The sequence below is a fragment of the Dendrobates tinctorius genome, unplaced genomic scaffold, assembly GCF_039654945.1.
Source record: "Dendrobates tinctorius isolate UK_male_01 unplaced genomic scaffold, ASM3965494v1 ptg000008l, whole genome shotgun sequence".
Classification (NCBI taxonomy): domain Eukaryota; kingdom Metazoa; phylum Chordata; class Amphibia; order Anura; family Dendrobatidae; genus Dendrobates; species Dendrobates tinctorius.
The window spans coordinates 55,235,026-55,250,338 of NW_027361676.1; positions in this window are offsets into that span (position 1 = coordinate 55,235,026).

Genomic DNA, 15,313 nt, shown 5'->3' on the forward strand with positions numbered 1-15,313 from the left:
ACTAGGCAATTTCTGCCTGTCATATTGTGGTGTAATCTGTCCTGGGCCTGAAAAAATAGTTCAGCGTCCTCCAATCTACAGTGAGCTTCAAATTCTCACCAATACTATATACAGTTTCTGCCTTCTCATACACCAGCCAATTTCTGCCTGTCACATTGCTCTGTAATCTCTACTGGGACTGAGACAATAGTTCAGCGTCCTCCAATCTACAGTGAGGTTCAAATTCTCACCAATACTCTATACAGCTTCTGTCTTCTCATACACCAGCCAATTTCTGCCTGTCACATTACGGTGCAATCTCTACTGGGCCTGAGACAATAGTTCAGCATCCTCCAAACTACAGTGAGATTCAAATTCTCACCAATACTATATACAGTTTCTGTCTTCTCATACACCAGCCAATTTCTGCCTGTCACATTGCGGTATAATCTCTACTGGGCCTGAGACAATAGTTCAGCGTCTTCCAATCTACAGTGAGATTCAAATTCTCACCAATACTATATACAGCTTCTGCCTTCTCATACACCAGCCAATTTCTGCCTTTCACATTGCGGTGTAATCTCTACTGGACCTGAGACAATAGTTCAGCGCCCTCCAATCTACAGTGAGATTCAAATTCTCACCAATACTCTATACAGCTTCTGCCTTCTCATACACCAGCCATTTTCTGCTTGTCACATTGCAGTGTAATCTCTACTGGGCCTGAGACAATAGTTCAGCGTCCTCCAATCTACAGTGAGATTCAAATTCTCAGCAATACTATATACAGCTTCTGTCTTCTCGTATACCAGCCAATTTCTGCCTGTCACATTGCGGTGTAATCTCTGCTGGGCCTGAGACAATAGATCAGTGTCCTCCAATCTACAGTGAGATTCAAATTCTCACCAATACTCTATACAGCTTCTGTCTTCTCATACAGCAGCCAATCTCTGCCTGTCACATTGCTATGTAATCTCTACTGGGCCTGAGACAATAGTTCAGAGTCCTACAATCTACAGTGAGATTCAAATTCTCACCAATACTATATACAGCTTCTGCCTTTTCATACACCAGACAATTTCTGCCTGTCACATTGCTGTGTAATCTCTACTGGGACTGAGACAATAGTTCAGCGCTCTCCAATCTACAGTGAGATTCAAATTCTCACCAATACTCTATACAGCTTCTGTCTTCTCATACACCAGCCAATTTATGCCTGTCACATTGCGGTGTAATCTCTACTGGGCCTGAGACAATAGTTCAGCGTCCTCCAATCTACAGTGAGATTCAAATTCTCACCAATACTCTATAGACCCTTTACCTTGTTTTACAGTACCATATAGCTGTTGTTATTTTGGGTACCTTTTTCAAAAAAATGAAGAAGTATGGCGGAAGAGGCCGTGGAAGTGGGCGGGGGATGCCAGCTGGTACTGATGGTGGTGTTAGTGGTGGTGCTTCTGCTGGTTGTGCAAAAGCACAATAGCACCTAAGGCAGGAGGTGGTGAGCTGGCGTCATTGTCTGGCTCCACAAGGCCTCATAGGCTCCCTATTCTGGGAGTTGGTAAACCGCTTTTAAAGCTGGAGCTTCAGAAACAAGTTTTGGCTTACATTGCTGACACAGCCTCCAGCTCTATCGCCTCCTCTTCTGAAGTTTCAAACAATAAAAGCACTGCATCGTCAGTAGAGGCTCCTGGTCAGGAACAACACCTTTCTTTGTGTCCTTCACCCCTACCAAAAGTGAAGGATGCGGCAGGCCACACTACAGATTAATCCATGGAGCTCTTTTCTCATACCATGCCTGAGTTATCAAGTCAAATCGTGAATTCCCCAGTCCAAGATGAATCTGACATGGAGTGCACTGATGCACAGCCACTGCTAGATTTATCTGCTGGTACATTCACTCAGAGCACTACATTATCCTCGCAGTGTACTGAGCCAGAATCTGACCCTGATGAAACTCAGGTGCCCCTTCCCGCATACTATACCACCATACACGGTGACACAGAGGAAGGTGCACATGACATTGAAGAGGAGGTGATGGATGACCCAGTTGTTGACCCAGATTGGCATCCACTGGGTGCCACTGCCAATAGCTCAGAAGAGGAGGAGGAGCATCCGCAGCAGGCATCGACATCGCAACAGCTGTTATCTGGCAGGCCCGGAGCAGTCCAAAAACGGGTCACAAAAAACAAAAGAGTTGCAGGACAGCTTGGCCAGACGGTCAAAATAGCACAACGTGCAAGGCCTCAAAATGTCTTCCATAGTAGGAAGAGTGCAGTGTGGCACTTTTTTGAACAAAATCCTAATGATCAGGCAAAGGTTATCTGTAAGAAGTGCGCAAAGACCTTTAGCCGCGGGAAAAATCTGAGAAATTAGAATACCAGTTGCATGCTTAGACATTTAACCACCATGCACTTGCAAGCGTGGACGGACTACCAAACCTCACGTACCACATGTGCAACTGCTCCCAAAGAAGGTAGTCAGCAACGCTACATTGTTTCCCCCACTGTAAGCCCACAGGTTAGCACATCACCAGCAGCAAATGTTGAGGTGTTGTCACAAGGCCAAAGCAGTCAGGGAATCACAATGTTATATCAATGAAAGACTGAATCTAGGCCATCAGAAAGAACACCAACTCCATCACCATCATCAATCCTCTTTCAGTCCGCCATGTCCACCGCTAGTTCCACCATATGCAGCTCTCAAGTCCAGCTCACCTTACCAGAGACTATGAGTAGGACAAGAAAGTACTCATCCTCTCATCCGCGTACACTGGGTTTGAACGCCCACATTGCCAAACTAATCTCGTTAGAGATGATACCCTACCGGTTGGTTGAAAGCGCAGCTTTCCGCGAACTCATGGCCTTCCATGAGTACCATGCTATGACCTACCCAGTCGCCACTTCTTTTCTCGCAAAGCCATCCCAGCCCTCCACCTTCATGTGAAAGACCGCATTGTCCATGCACTCAAGCAATCAGTGAGTGGAAAGGTGCACCTCACAACTTATGCATGGTCCAGTAGGCATGGCCAGGGCTGTTACGTGTCCATCACTGCGCTCTGGGTTAATGTGGTGGAGGCAGGGTCCACAGGGGACAGCGGTGGTGGGACAGTGCTGCCTAGCCCACGGTACAGGAAACAGTTGGCTGTAGGCGTTCGACCCTCCTCCTCCTCCAGAAGCGAAAGCTCGTCCACAGAGCGCAGTCGCATGAGCACTCCATCCGCAGCTGCCAGTGTTGCACACGAGGTGTCCCCCTATCATTCAGCTAGTGGAAAGCGTCAGCAGGCTGTGTTGCAGATAATGTGTTTGGGTGACAGAAACACCGCGGAGGTACTGGCCGACTACTTTCAGCGACAAACTGAGTCATGGCTGGGCAGTCTACATCTTGAGACAGGCAAGGTAGTTAGTGATAACGGCTGGAATTTTGTGGCAGCCATAGCCCTTTCAAAACTCAGACACATCCCTTGCTTGGCTCACACCTTGAACCTGATGGTGCAGTGTTTCCTCAATAGTTATCCGGAGTTAACAGGACTGCTCCATAAGGTTCGAAGGCTGTGCTCGCACATCCGCCGGTCGCCGGTACACTCCAGTCGTATGCAGAAGCTGCAGTGATTGCTCCACCTTCCCAAGCACCGCCTAATTATCGACGTTGCAACAAGGTGGAACTCCACCCTGCACAAGGTTGAGCGGCTGTGCGAACAGAGGCAGGCCGTAATGCATTTGTGGGAGGATACACGGGCAGGCACTTTGAGGGCAGACATGGAGTTGACAGGTGTGCAGTGGTCGAAGCTGAAAGACCTCTGTAAAGTCCTTCAGTGTTTTGAGGAATGCACACGGCTGGTTAGCACAGACGACACCATCCTAAGCATGAGCATCCCACTTATGCGTCTGCTCATCCAAACATTGATGCACATTAAGGAGCAGGCATCTGCAGCCGAGGTAGATGAGGAGGAAGAGGAGAAGGGAAGCATTGATGACAGTCAGCCATTGTCTGCTCCGGGACCTCTCCTGGACGAGGTGGAGGAAGAAGAGGAGGAGGAGGATGATGATGGGGATGATTATTTAGGGGAGGAGGATGCTTCTCATGGGGCAAGAGAAAATGTTGGCGTGGCAAGGTCTGGTACAGGGTTTGTGCGTGACTGGAGGGATGTGGATTTGCCAGAAAGTGCTCCTCCACCCAGCGCTGTCAGTGCATCATTGACACCGGGAACATTGGCCCACATGTCAGATTATGCCTTGCAGATCCTAAAAACGGACCCCCGCATTGACAAAATGATGAACGATGACGACTACTGGTTGGCCAGCATCCTGGATCCACGCTATAAAGGCAAATTCCAAAACATCATGCCACAGGAGAACCTTGACCTAATATTGGCTAACAAACAAGCAACTCTGGTAAACCGGTTGGTTGAGGCATTCCCAGCACACAGCTACTGTGATGGTTCTCACACGAGCCATAGGGGCCGGGGGCAGCTTGAAAGAGGTGTTCGTGGTGCACACATCAGAAGTGGCGCTGGAGACAGAGGTTTCATGACCATGTTGTGGACTGATTTTTCAAGTCCAGCTCACGCAACTGGTAATACTGCATCGATTGAAAGTGACAGGAGACAGCAGTTGTCAACTATGGTTGCAAACTACTTCTCGTCCCATATCGATGTTCTCCCTCACAGGTCATTCCCATTTGACTATTGGGCTGCTAAACTGGACACCTGGCCTGAATTGGCACAATATGCCTTTCAGGAGCTCGCTTGCCCAGCTGCAAGTGTGCTATCAGAAAGAGTCTTCAGTGCAGCTGGATCAATCCTGACAGAAAAAAGGACCCGTCTGTCGACCCAAAATGTGGATGATCTAACTTTCATTAAAATGAACCATGCATGGGTTTCCAAGGATTTTGTCCCACCTTACCCTGATGACACATAGGTTGCCAGAAAAATGGCTTGCTTTGGTCCTCCTCTTCCTCGGACTTGACCAATTTCGCCTTTAGCGGCAGCTGAATGTCCCACATCAACATGTGCCATTTTGTAAACCTCCCTAACTAGACTGCCTCCCCCCCCATGGCCGGGTCACCACCTAGCGCACACAGCCGTGCGAGTGCTGTTGCCCTGGACAGTTGGGTAGGCCGACTCTTGGGCGCGGGGCACTGGCACAGGGTCCCTCATAGCGCAATCAAGTGTCTCTGACGGTGGGGGTGCACACCCGCCGTCAGACACACCGCCGTACTATGAGGGGCCCAGTGCCAGTACCGACACCCATGAGTGGGCCCCCCTTGCTTGGGCAGGGCCCCAGCATTTGCAATGTTTGCCTCTCCCTGCTCCTCCACTGTGTAGTCTGGGCTGTCAAATCCTTCACTGGGACTGCCACTGCAAATTTGTTGAACTGATAGATGATGGTTAAGACGTAGCTATGCCCTGTCCCGCTGGCCGGGCTCTAGCTTCAGATGATCAATGGCTTCCATTTCTTATGGACGTCGACTCACAATGACATGCAGTGGTAGTTTATCATCAGCTTTCACAGTTTTCCTACTCACAGACGTGTCACATTCCAGTGCACATTTTTAAATGTGCCTTCTCATGCCAATCCCATAGAATCTCCTACGGCCTGTGGCTTCCGTGTTTTGCACTCCAAAGTTACGTGACAGATCATGATAGGCAGTGAGCAACATGTTAACATCTCTCCCTTTGATAAAAATTTGATGGAGATGAGTAACGCTGATGGGATCAACGGTACTGCAATACAGCAACACTTACTTCACAAAGTTATGTTTAGCTGTCTCCACACACAAATTAATTGAGGGTCAGCATCGCCTCTGAGAATTGTGACGGAAGTTTTTCCCGTGATTATTAATTCCTAGATTTCTGCAATCACTAGACTTTATGTCACTAATTGTATGCATCTCATTTCCTATTGCGGAGAGGCTGGACTGTCTTACTGAGACAGAAATATATATGAAGATTTAAAAATACCACCAAAAGTGTATACTGGTGTACGCTTCAAAAACATTTCCTTTTTTCTACTTTTTAGATTGTTGTCTAATCCATACTGAGAACACGGAGATTTTAAATGTTTAAACTATGCTATATATACCTGCTATCCAGTGATAATGTACCCTTTCTCACCTTTGTCCATTTACGTCTAATCCACACTTGGCCTGACACCGTCTGAGTCTGCCTCCTGATCTATAGACATAGGTTTTTAATGTGTAAACTATGCTATACATACCTGTAATCCGGTGATACGTTACCCTTTCTCACCTTTGTTCAATCACGTCTAATCCATACTGGGCCTGAGACCGTCTGAGCCTGCCTCCTGATCTATAGACATAGGTTTTTAATGTGTAAACTATGCTATACATACCTGTAATCCAGGGATACGTTACCCTTTCTCACCTTTGTCCAATCACGTCTAATCCATACTGGGCCTGCGACCGTCTGAGCCTGCCTCCTGATCTATAGACATAGGTTTTTAATGTGTAAACTATGCTATACATACCTGTAATCCGGTGATACGTTACCCTTTCTCACCTTTGTCCAATCACGTCTAATCCATACTGGGCCTGAGACCGTCTGAGCCTGCCTCCTGATCTATAGACATAGGTTTTTAATGTGTAAACTATGCTACATATATACGTGTTATCCGGTGAAACTGTACCCTTTATCAACTTTCTACAATGTTGTCGAATCCATACTGGGCCTGAGACCGTCTGAGCCTGCCTCCTGATCTATAGACATAGGTTTTTAATGTGTAAACTATGCTACATATATACGTGTTATCCGGTGAAACTGTACCCTTTATCAACTTTCTACAATGTTGTCGAATCCATACTGGGCCTGAGAACGGCTGCCGAGCTGTTAAGCAAGCTAAAGCACCTGTGGTTTGGACACGTAATTTTTTCATTTTGTCAGGAATGCCGGTTAGGCCTAATTCCGTAATTGCGGTTGACCTGCACTTACTGGGAAATCATCGTTCGCGGGGAATAATTGGAATCCCAGATCCCCATCACTAACGGTGTTCAGCGGGTTATCAACACCTGTAAGCGACAAAAGCTGGTCCTTTCAGTGTAGCGCGCATGCAGCCCCGGACATGTAAGGGCATGATAGACCTGTTATTGCTCGATCTCGCGTGCCTGAGCCTCGCGTATCCCTCTAGTAAGCTTGACGCGTACCGCGGGGGTCCCGAGTCTCGGTCTTTAACGGAATAAAGCTGAGAAATCGCTAGCACAACTACAAACGGACATACCACACCACACACAGAATCGACAAAGCTTGCAATCTGTCCATCTTTTCTGTAGCTTGTATGGTTGTGGTTTCCCGGGTGGAGTCCAATTAAGCCACAGGCTCCACTCCAGGTGGTGCCCTTTTGGACATTCCTTTAAGGTTCAGCTTTGCAATCATACAGCCCCCGGAAACCAAACACTTTGCCTTCATGGATGCAGTTTGGAGGTTCGTGGGAATAACGCCGCCCGATCGCAGTTGCCATAATTTATTGGTTTTCAGAAATTTTTTTTTTTTTTGGTTTGTATTTTACATTTTTATTCCAGCCTTTCTTGACTTCATAAGGGCATGACAAACCTATATCTGTGTCTCCTCCACCTCCTCCTTTTACTCCTCCACCTCTTTTCTAAATGTAGTTGCCCTTTTCCATATGTTATTTTTGTCTTCTGAGCATTTTGTCTGCTTTGGGACACCTTTAAAGGTGTTTTGTAATTGTTTTCTATGTGTTTGTATGTGTTTGTGTTTGCCTGCCATTGTTTTCAATGGGGTTCGACGGTGTTCTTCGAACGTTCGACGAACATTCAACGAACTTGCCTCCTGTGTGATGAACCAAAACACTAGCGGGGTGGCTCAACACTACTCCTGATATATAGAAGTACATTGTTAATGTTTAAACTATGCTATATATACCTGGTATCTGGTGATACTGTACCCTTTCTGCCAGGAAGTCCTCCTCCAACCAACACTCTAAGTGTATCATTGACACCTGGAACATTGTCCCACATGTGTGATTATTTCTTGCGGATCTTCTTGTTATATTATGGTGTGATCCATCCTGAGCGTGTGAGTGTCTATGGGTTGCTCCTGCAATTTAGATGTACATTTAAAAATTACCCCAACACTGTATACAGCTCTACACTTGGGATACATTACCCATTTACTGCTTGTTATATTCTGGTCTAATCCAAACTGACCAAGTGAGAGTTATTTTCTGACTGTGGAAATAAATACTTTAATTGACAACAATGACACCTACACTGTGTACAGCTGTACTCTTGAGATCCATTACCATTTTACAGCTTTTTAGATTGTGTTGTAATCCAATACTGAGCCTGAGAGTGTCTGTGTGTGCCTCCTCAAATATCTACGGAGATTTAGAATGTTTAAACTATACTATATTTACCTGCTATCTGATGATACTGTACACTTTGTCTAATTTTTATATTCTTGTCTAATCCATACTGAGCCTGTGAGCGTCTCTGTGTGACTGATGGAATATATAGGGAGATTGACAATTATCCTTTGACTGAATAGAGCTGTACGCTTCTGATACAGTGCCATATATCTGATGTTATTTTGGGTCTATTTTTTGCAAAATTTTGAAGTTTGGTGGAAGAGGCCACGGACGTGGACGTGGGGGGGCCAGCTGGTGCTGATGGTGGTGGTGCATCTTCTGGTAGTGGCAAAAGCACAATAGCAGCTAAGGCAGGAGGTGTTGAGCCTGCGTCATGGTCTGTCTATGGAATGCCTGAAAGGCTACCTTTTCTGGGAGTAGGTTAACCGCTTATAAAGATGGAGCATGAGGAACTGGTTTTGGCTTACATTGCCGAAACAGACTCCAGCAAATATGCCCTCCTCTTCTGAAGCTTCAAAAAATGCAAGCACTGAGTCATCAAGTGCTGGCTCCTGGTCAGGAAGAACCCCTTTCCTTGTGTCCTTCACCCCCACCAAAAGTGAATGATGCAGCAGGCCACACTTCACATTAGTCCATGTAGCTCTTTCTATCATACCGTGCCTGGGTTATCAAGTCAAATCGTGAATTCCCAAGTCCAAGATGAATCAGACATGGAGTATGGGTGGCTAGCCAGGGCAGTGGGGTTAATCGGTACCGGGCCGGTGTCTCACAGGGATGTGTCACGGTGGTAGGGACCCGTTTCATGGCCCTGAGTGTCCATGCAAAGGGGTGAATTACGTTTATAGGTGAATGATACGTGACGCCTCCTGTGGTTTCTGATTAGATTGACCAGCGCTGTAGTGTCGCTTCTCTGGGACAGATGTTGTGGTGCAGCTAAGATGTAGAAGCCCTGCACAGGTAGGGCCGTAGTCGCAGGGCAGATGAAAGAGTTGGTAGATGGTGTGCAGTGCAGGATGTAGCAGAGCCGTGCGCCAGGCGCAGGAGAAAGATGACAGACACAGTCATGCAGTTCCTTTACCTGTACTTGGTAAGTGCCATCCAGGACCCAGAGTACAGATGGAGAATGAGTTGGTCAGCCTGGAAGCCAATTTCGAATTCTCTCTCTGCAGATAGGTAGTGTGGCCTCCGTTCTAGTGATTCTCTGAGGTACTCGCAGTGCTGAGTTCAATGAAGTTCCCCCTGTTGACTCTCTTTTGGAAATTTCTCGTATGGCAGGCAGCTGTAGCCTTTTCCTTCCGGCTCCCACACGTCGATGCTGGGGCCTCCGAGCCTTAGTTGGGTACAGAGCAATTACCGCTGCTACTTCCTCCAGTTTCTGCTGCAGGAACATCAGTGTCCCTACAAACTCGGAGACCGGAATCCAGACCATGCGCTCCAGCTAGTGAGCCTTAACTCTGCTCAGCCTCCAGCTCCCCTTCTCATGTCCACACACTTCCCCTTCCCTGCACAGAGTGCCCTAACTTACCTCCTCCCGACCACAGAGAGCAGCTCCTCAGCAATCAGGTTCAGAGGTCTCCCTGCTGGCCTGGAGTGGGAAATGTGTTGTGTGTTGGTTGAACTGCTAGAGAGATCCTTCGTTGCTCCCAAGCATGACATCACACTCCCTAGGAGGAAGGTAATGCCACTGTGGCGACCGTACTCCTGGGGACGCCACAAGTGCACTGAAGCCCAGCCACTGCTAGATGATTCTGCTGGTACATTGACCCAGACCACTACATTCCCCTCACACTCTACACAGCCAGAATCTGACCCTGAAGAAACTCAGGTTCCCCTTCCCGCATACTATACCACCTTACAAGGTGACAAAGAGGAAGGTGCAGATGAAAGTGCAGGTTCCTTGAGCAGGTGGGGGGCATACTCATAGGCAACGGCACTGGCACAGGGCCCCTCATAGTACGCAAAAGTGTCTCTGCCGGTGGGAGGGCCCAGAGAGGCCCTGTGCCAGTGCCGTCGCCAGCGAGTGGGCCCCCCTGCTTGCTCAGGATCACAGCACTTGCAAAGTGAAAATACTTACCTCTACCTGCTCCACTGCCATGATGTCTTCCGCATGTCCTGACAGTGATACTCTGATCAGAGAGTGCAATGACATCATGCCTGTGTGCCCTCTGCCTAAACAGCCAAGTGCAGTGAGATGGAAGATGGGGACGACGAGGAGTCCAGACTAGTACAGGGATTCCCTAGCGAGGAGACTTATTTAATTGTTTTCAATGTTGGGACAGCAATTTTTGGGGAGCACTATACTCTGGAGAATGATATATGGGGCCCACCATACACTGGAGCATTCCAAAGGTGGACATCAGACACTGGAGCAGCATTTACAGGGCCCATTATACACTGGAGCATTAGAAATGAGGCCCATTATATATGGAGCATTATTTGGGCCCATAAGACAGTGGAGCTTCATCCATGGGGACCAAAATATACTGTAGCATTATGTGGAGCTCATCATATACTGTTTCAAACATTATATGGGACCAATGATTCTGTATGAAGAAATATATGGGCCTCATTACTCTGTATAGCGCACTATGCGGTGCCCATAATACTGTATGGAGTAATATGCTGTCCGTTTTTGGAGCTATTGGAGAATTTAAAATCAATATCAGTCATGAGATGTAAAAAGTGAAGTATTTTTCATTGTACTATACCGCTATTTCTCTACCGTATCGGAGCATCATGAGCTGTGGTATGTGTTAAAGGGGCGCTCTTTGGCCCAGGGCACATGAAAACCTGGAGCCAGCCCTACCCCTCCACAACTTTAGCCAATAACCCCCAGTTTTCAGTGCGTAACTATTATTATGAAGTAAATTAAGGTTGACAAGCTTCAGTAATAAAAATTGATGTTTTTGCCATTCAAATGGGCACTGTAGGTGTGTTTAATGTCCTCCACTCCCTGCCGACTTTGCTTCCCCATTGACTTGCATTGGGTTTCGTGTTTCAGTCAGCCTTCGACTTTTCACGATAATTGGCCAATTTCGTTCGACCCAACTTTTGAGAAAGTCGGGTTTCATAAAACCTGACTCGACCCGAAAAAAGGCAAATTCGCTCATCTCTAGTCCGTATATGTATTTATGGAGTGACACACACACGTTGACTCTGTGTAGATGTGACAGTAATAAGAACACCAGATATCCGATACTGTTTGACAATCGGACTGCTCAGTACAGTGTATAAAGAAATGGAAATGTCCGTATATGTATATATGGAGTGTCACACACACACGCTGACTCTGTGTAGATGTGACAGTAATAAGAACACCAGATATCCAATACTGCTTGACAATCGGACTGCTCAATATGGTGTATAAAGAAATGGAGATGTCCGTATATGTATTTATGGAGTGTCACACACACGCTGACTCTGTGTAGATGTTACAGTAATAAGAACACCAGATATCCGATACTATTTGATAATCGGACACCTCTATACGGTGTATGTATGGAAAAATGTTAATCTCCATGTATTTTTTGTACGGAGTCACACACATATACCATGTATTTGTCCGTGATACCAGCCGGAACACGGTAGTGTGTGAGGAGCGTACACCTCTATACGGTGTGTGAAAAAATGTACACTCAGTATCTACTGTGCAGAAAAAAAGGAATAAAGGATTTTTGCTTTTAAAAAAGCAGTCTGCACAGCAGTGAGCAAACAGCAATGCAGCTATCAGGGAGCCTATAAGGCAGCCTAATCACCAACAGAGCTGCTGCACAAAAAAAGTGTGGAAAAAATGAAGGATTGGTAACTGTGCAGAAAAATGGAATAAAAATATTTTTACTTTCAAAAAAGCACTCTGCACAGCAGTGTGCAAACAGCAATGCAGCTATCAGGGAGCCTTATAAGGCAGCCTAATAACCAACACAGCTGCTGCACACAAATATATCCTACCCTGTCACTGCACACTATACAGTTGTGTTTTACAGTGACATTCGCTATCAGCACAAGCAATTTTTTTTACTTTTTCCCTGCCTAAACACTCTCCCAATTGAGAACGAGCAGCAGCAACCTCTCCCTATACTAAGATCGGCAGAAGTAAGATGGCGGTTGGCGGTCACGGCCTTTTATAGGCACTGTGACGCCACACAAAGCCAGCCAATCACTTGCATGCCCTTCTCTAACATGGTGGGGGCCACTGCCGACATAATCGCGTTGCCCACAGTGTGCGTTCTTCTTGATTGGCTGAAAATACGTGCTGGAAGGATTGTGGGAAACGCGACTTTGGCACTCAAGTCGGCGACCTCATGGCCGACCTCACGCTATGGTCGGGTTTCGATCGGCGCATCCCGACTTTAGCAAAAGTCAGCGGATTCCGAATTTGGCAGACCCGTTTCACTCAACTCTAGTTTTAGGTCATTGTCATGCTGGAAGATACATGACCCCATCCATCCTTCTTTCAATACAGTGCAGTCACCCTGTCCACATTGAAGAAAAGCACCCACAATTTATGACGTTTCCCCCAACATGCTGCATGGTTGGGACAGTGTTCTTGGAGTTGTACTCATCCTCCTTCTTCCTCAAAACATGGCGAGTGGAGTGGATACCAAAAAGTTCTATTTTGCTTTCATATGACCACATTACCTTCTCACATGCCTCCGCTAGATCATCCAGAGGGTAATTGGAGAACTTCAAACGGGCAAGGACATGTGCTTGCGTGGGTAGGGGGACATTTTGTGCCCTGCAGGACTTCATTCCATGATGGCATAGTGTGTTACTAATTGTAGTGTTTGAGACTATCGTCCTAGCTCTCTTCAGGTCCTTGACCATGTCCTTCTGTGAAATTATGGTCTGATTCCTGATGTTTCTCAGAATCATCCTTACCCCACGAGGCGAGGTCTTGCATGGAGCTCCAGATCTGCAGAGTATCAGTTACTTATTTTCCCCACTTTACATTAAATGTTCTACATAACAGTAGAAGGAATTGGGTATTCTGGTTACAAGTAATCTGAGCAGCAGCACTCAATTTTCCACCAGCAGCTGCAAAAGCAAACAAGATTTTAGGGTATATGTGTTGATACCCCTATGTAAATAACTTTTGAGGCCACATTCAGAATATTGGATCCAGTTTTGGGCTTCACATTTTAAACATTGCTAGAACGGTGTCACTGCTGAAGGGGAGTATTCATTATTTGCATTTAAATTGGGATCCTAAAATGCTTCTGGGAACCTGTCATGCCAGATAATGCCATTTACCTGCAGGTATGGGGTTAATGTGCAGGTAAATAGCAGTAGGCTATGTGCCCACGATCCGGAAGTTGCAGCACTTTGGACGCTGCATCCAAAGCGCTGCCGGCTATTGAACGCAAGTGAATCCACAAGTGATCACTGACCATGTGGATTCACCACATCCAATACATTCGGCTGGTGAAATTTCTGTTATGGAGACTCACGTCTCCGCAAAACAAATTGACATACTGCGGTCCTGAAGGACGCGCCTCATGTCAGTGTCAGCAGGTGATCCACTGGTGTCTGTGGACATATAGTAAACATGGGATTTCTTGAAATCCCATCCACAATGCTATAACATTTGGCTGCTTTGGTTTTGACTCTGCACAAGTACGCAGCATACAACCCACAGCTATTACTGATTGCCTACACGTACCCTTAGAAAGTCATTCATCTGCTACAGCAACTGGGAAGAAATTTACTTTATTCCTACTGGCAGCATCTGTCATTCAGTCAAAGACGCAGCTTCAGTCACTGCTCAGTACATGGTGAGCGGCAGATGGGAGCATTACAGCCAGGTGAGTACTGATGCACTGCAAAGCAAGCTGTCAAACTATTGGAACATGCTTCCAACCACCGCTCACCATGTACTGAGTGCTGACTGAGCCTGAGGCTGCCGGAAGGATTAAAGTTCATTTCTTCCCATAGCTGAGCTTTCAATGCATCTGTACAATTGTAGAACACTATTATCCTGCAGATTAAGCCTTTATGTGCAGGATAATAGCGTTTACACATTATGAACATTATTTATGTACATGTGCTTTATTTAAAGGGGTTTTTGGGGCTCAAGTTTGCAGTTAATCTACGTAACTGTATATGCATTGTCAGGATTCTCTGTGAGCTGGCAGTTGTGTGACCACAAGTATGTGATTTGCCTATCTTCTTACATATTTTGGCTCAGTACACTTGCATTAAGCGAGGCTGTGCCCATCTAGTTGAAATGTGACCAGGAGTGTACAAATCACATACTTACGGTCACATACCTGCTTTCTCCTGGAGCGCTATGTGAGGATTCACATGTAGAATTCCGTGTCACACAGAGCAACTACAGACTTTAATCCCAACTCTGGAGAACCCCTTTAACTTGTAATAAAAGATATAGGGCCTCATGTACATGTGGATGAGGCACTGACACTGCCCTCCTGCACGATGCTTGTTACCACGGCAACTAACTGATTTGCCATGTGCTGTGGCCCTTTTATCTTAGCCACGCCCCCTACTCCTAGGTGCAGAGGTCGGTCTGGGGCTTTAAGCTTTCCCTCGTGAAACCTTGGTGACAGCCCCAACAGTTCCGGATCGGTCATGGAGTAGGTAAGCCTGGTCCGGGTCTTCTCCTTACATTCCCCCACTCTTTGTGCTCGCAATTCCACGGGCGAGTGTTCCTGCAGTAAGCGCTGACATTCTCCCATTCCTTGAACGATTTGTCGCTAAACAAAATGATCCTGATCAAAGCAGTTATGGGTTTTTCCTGCTGTCGAACGTTCAAAACATGGTAAACTAGGAGTTTACGTCCAATCCATTTGAGTAGTTGAATCAGGTTGAACTGACTGGGGCGGGGACGCGCCCAGTTCTGGTGAAGCAGCCATTTCCTTCAGAACTGACTCGTTGCTTTAGCCGGTACGGTGTTTTCTCCCATCGATAGTCAAGTTTATCTAGAGGGCACTTCTCTCTTACCAACACCTGGTCTCCGGCCTGTACAGTTGTCC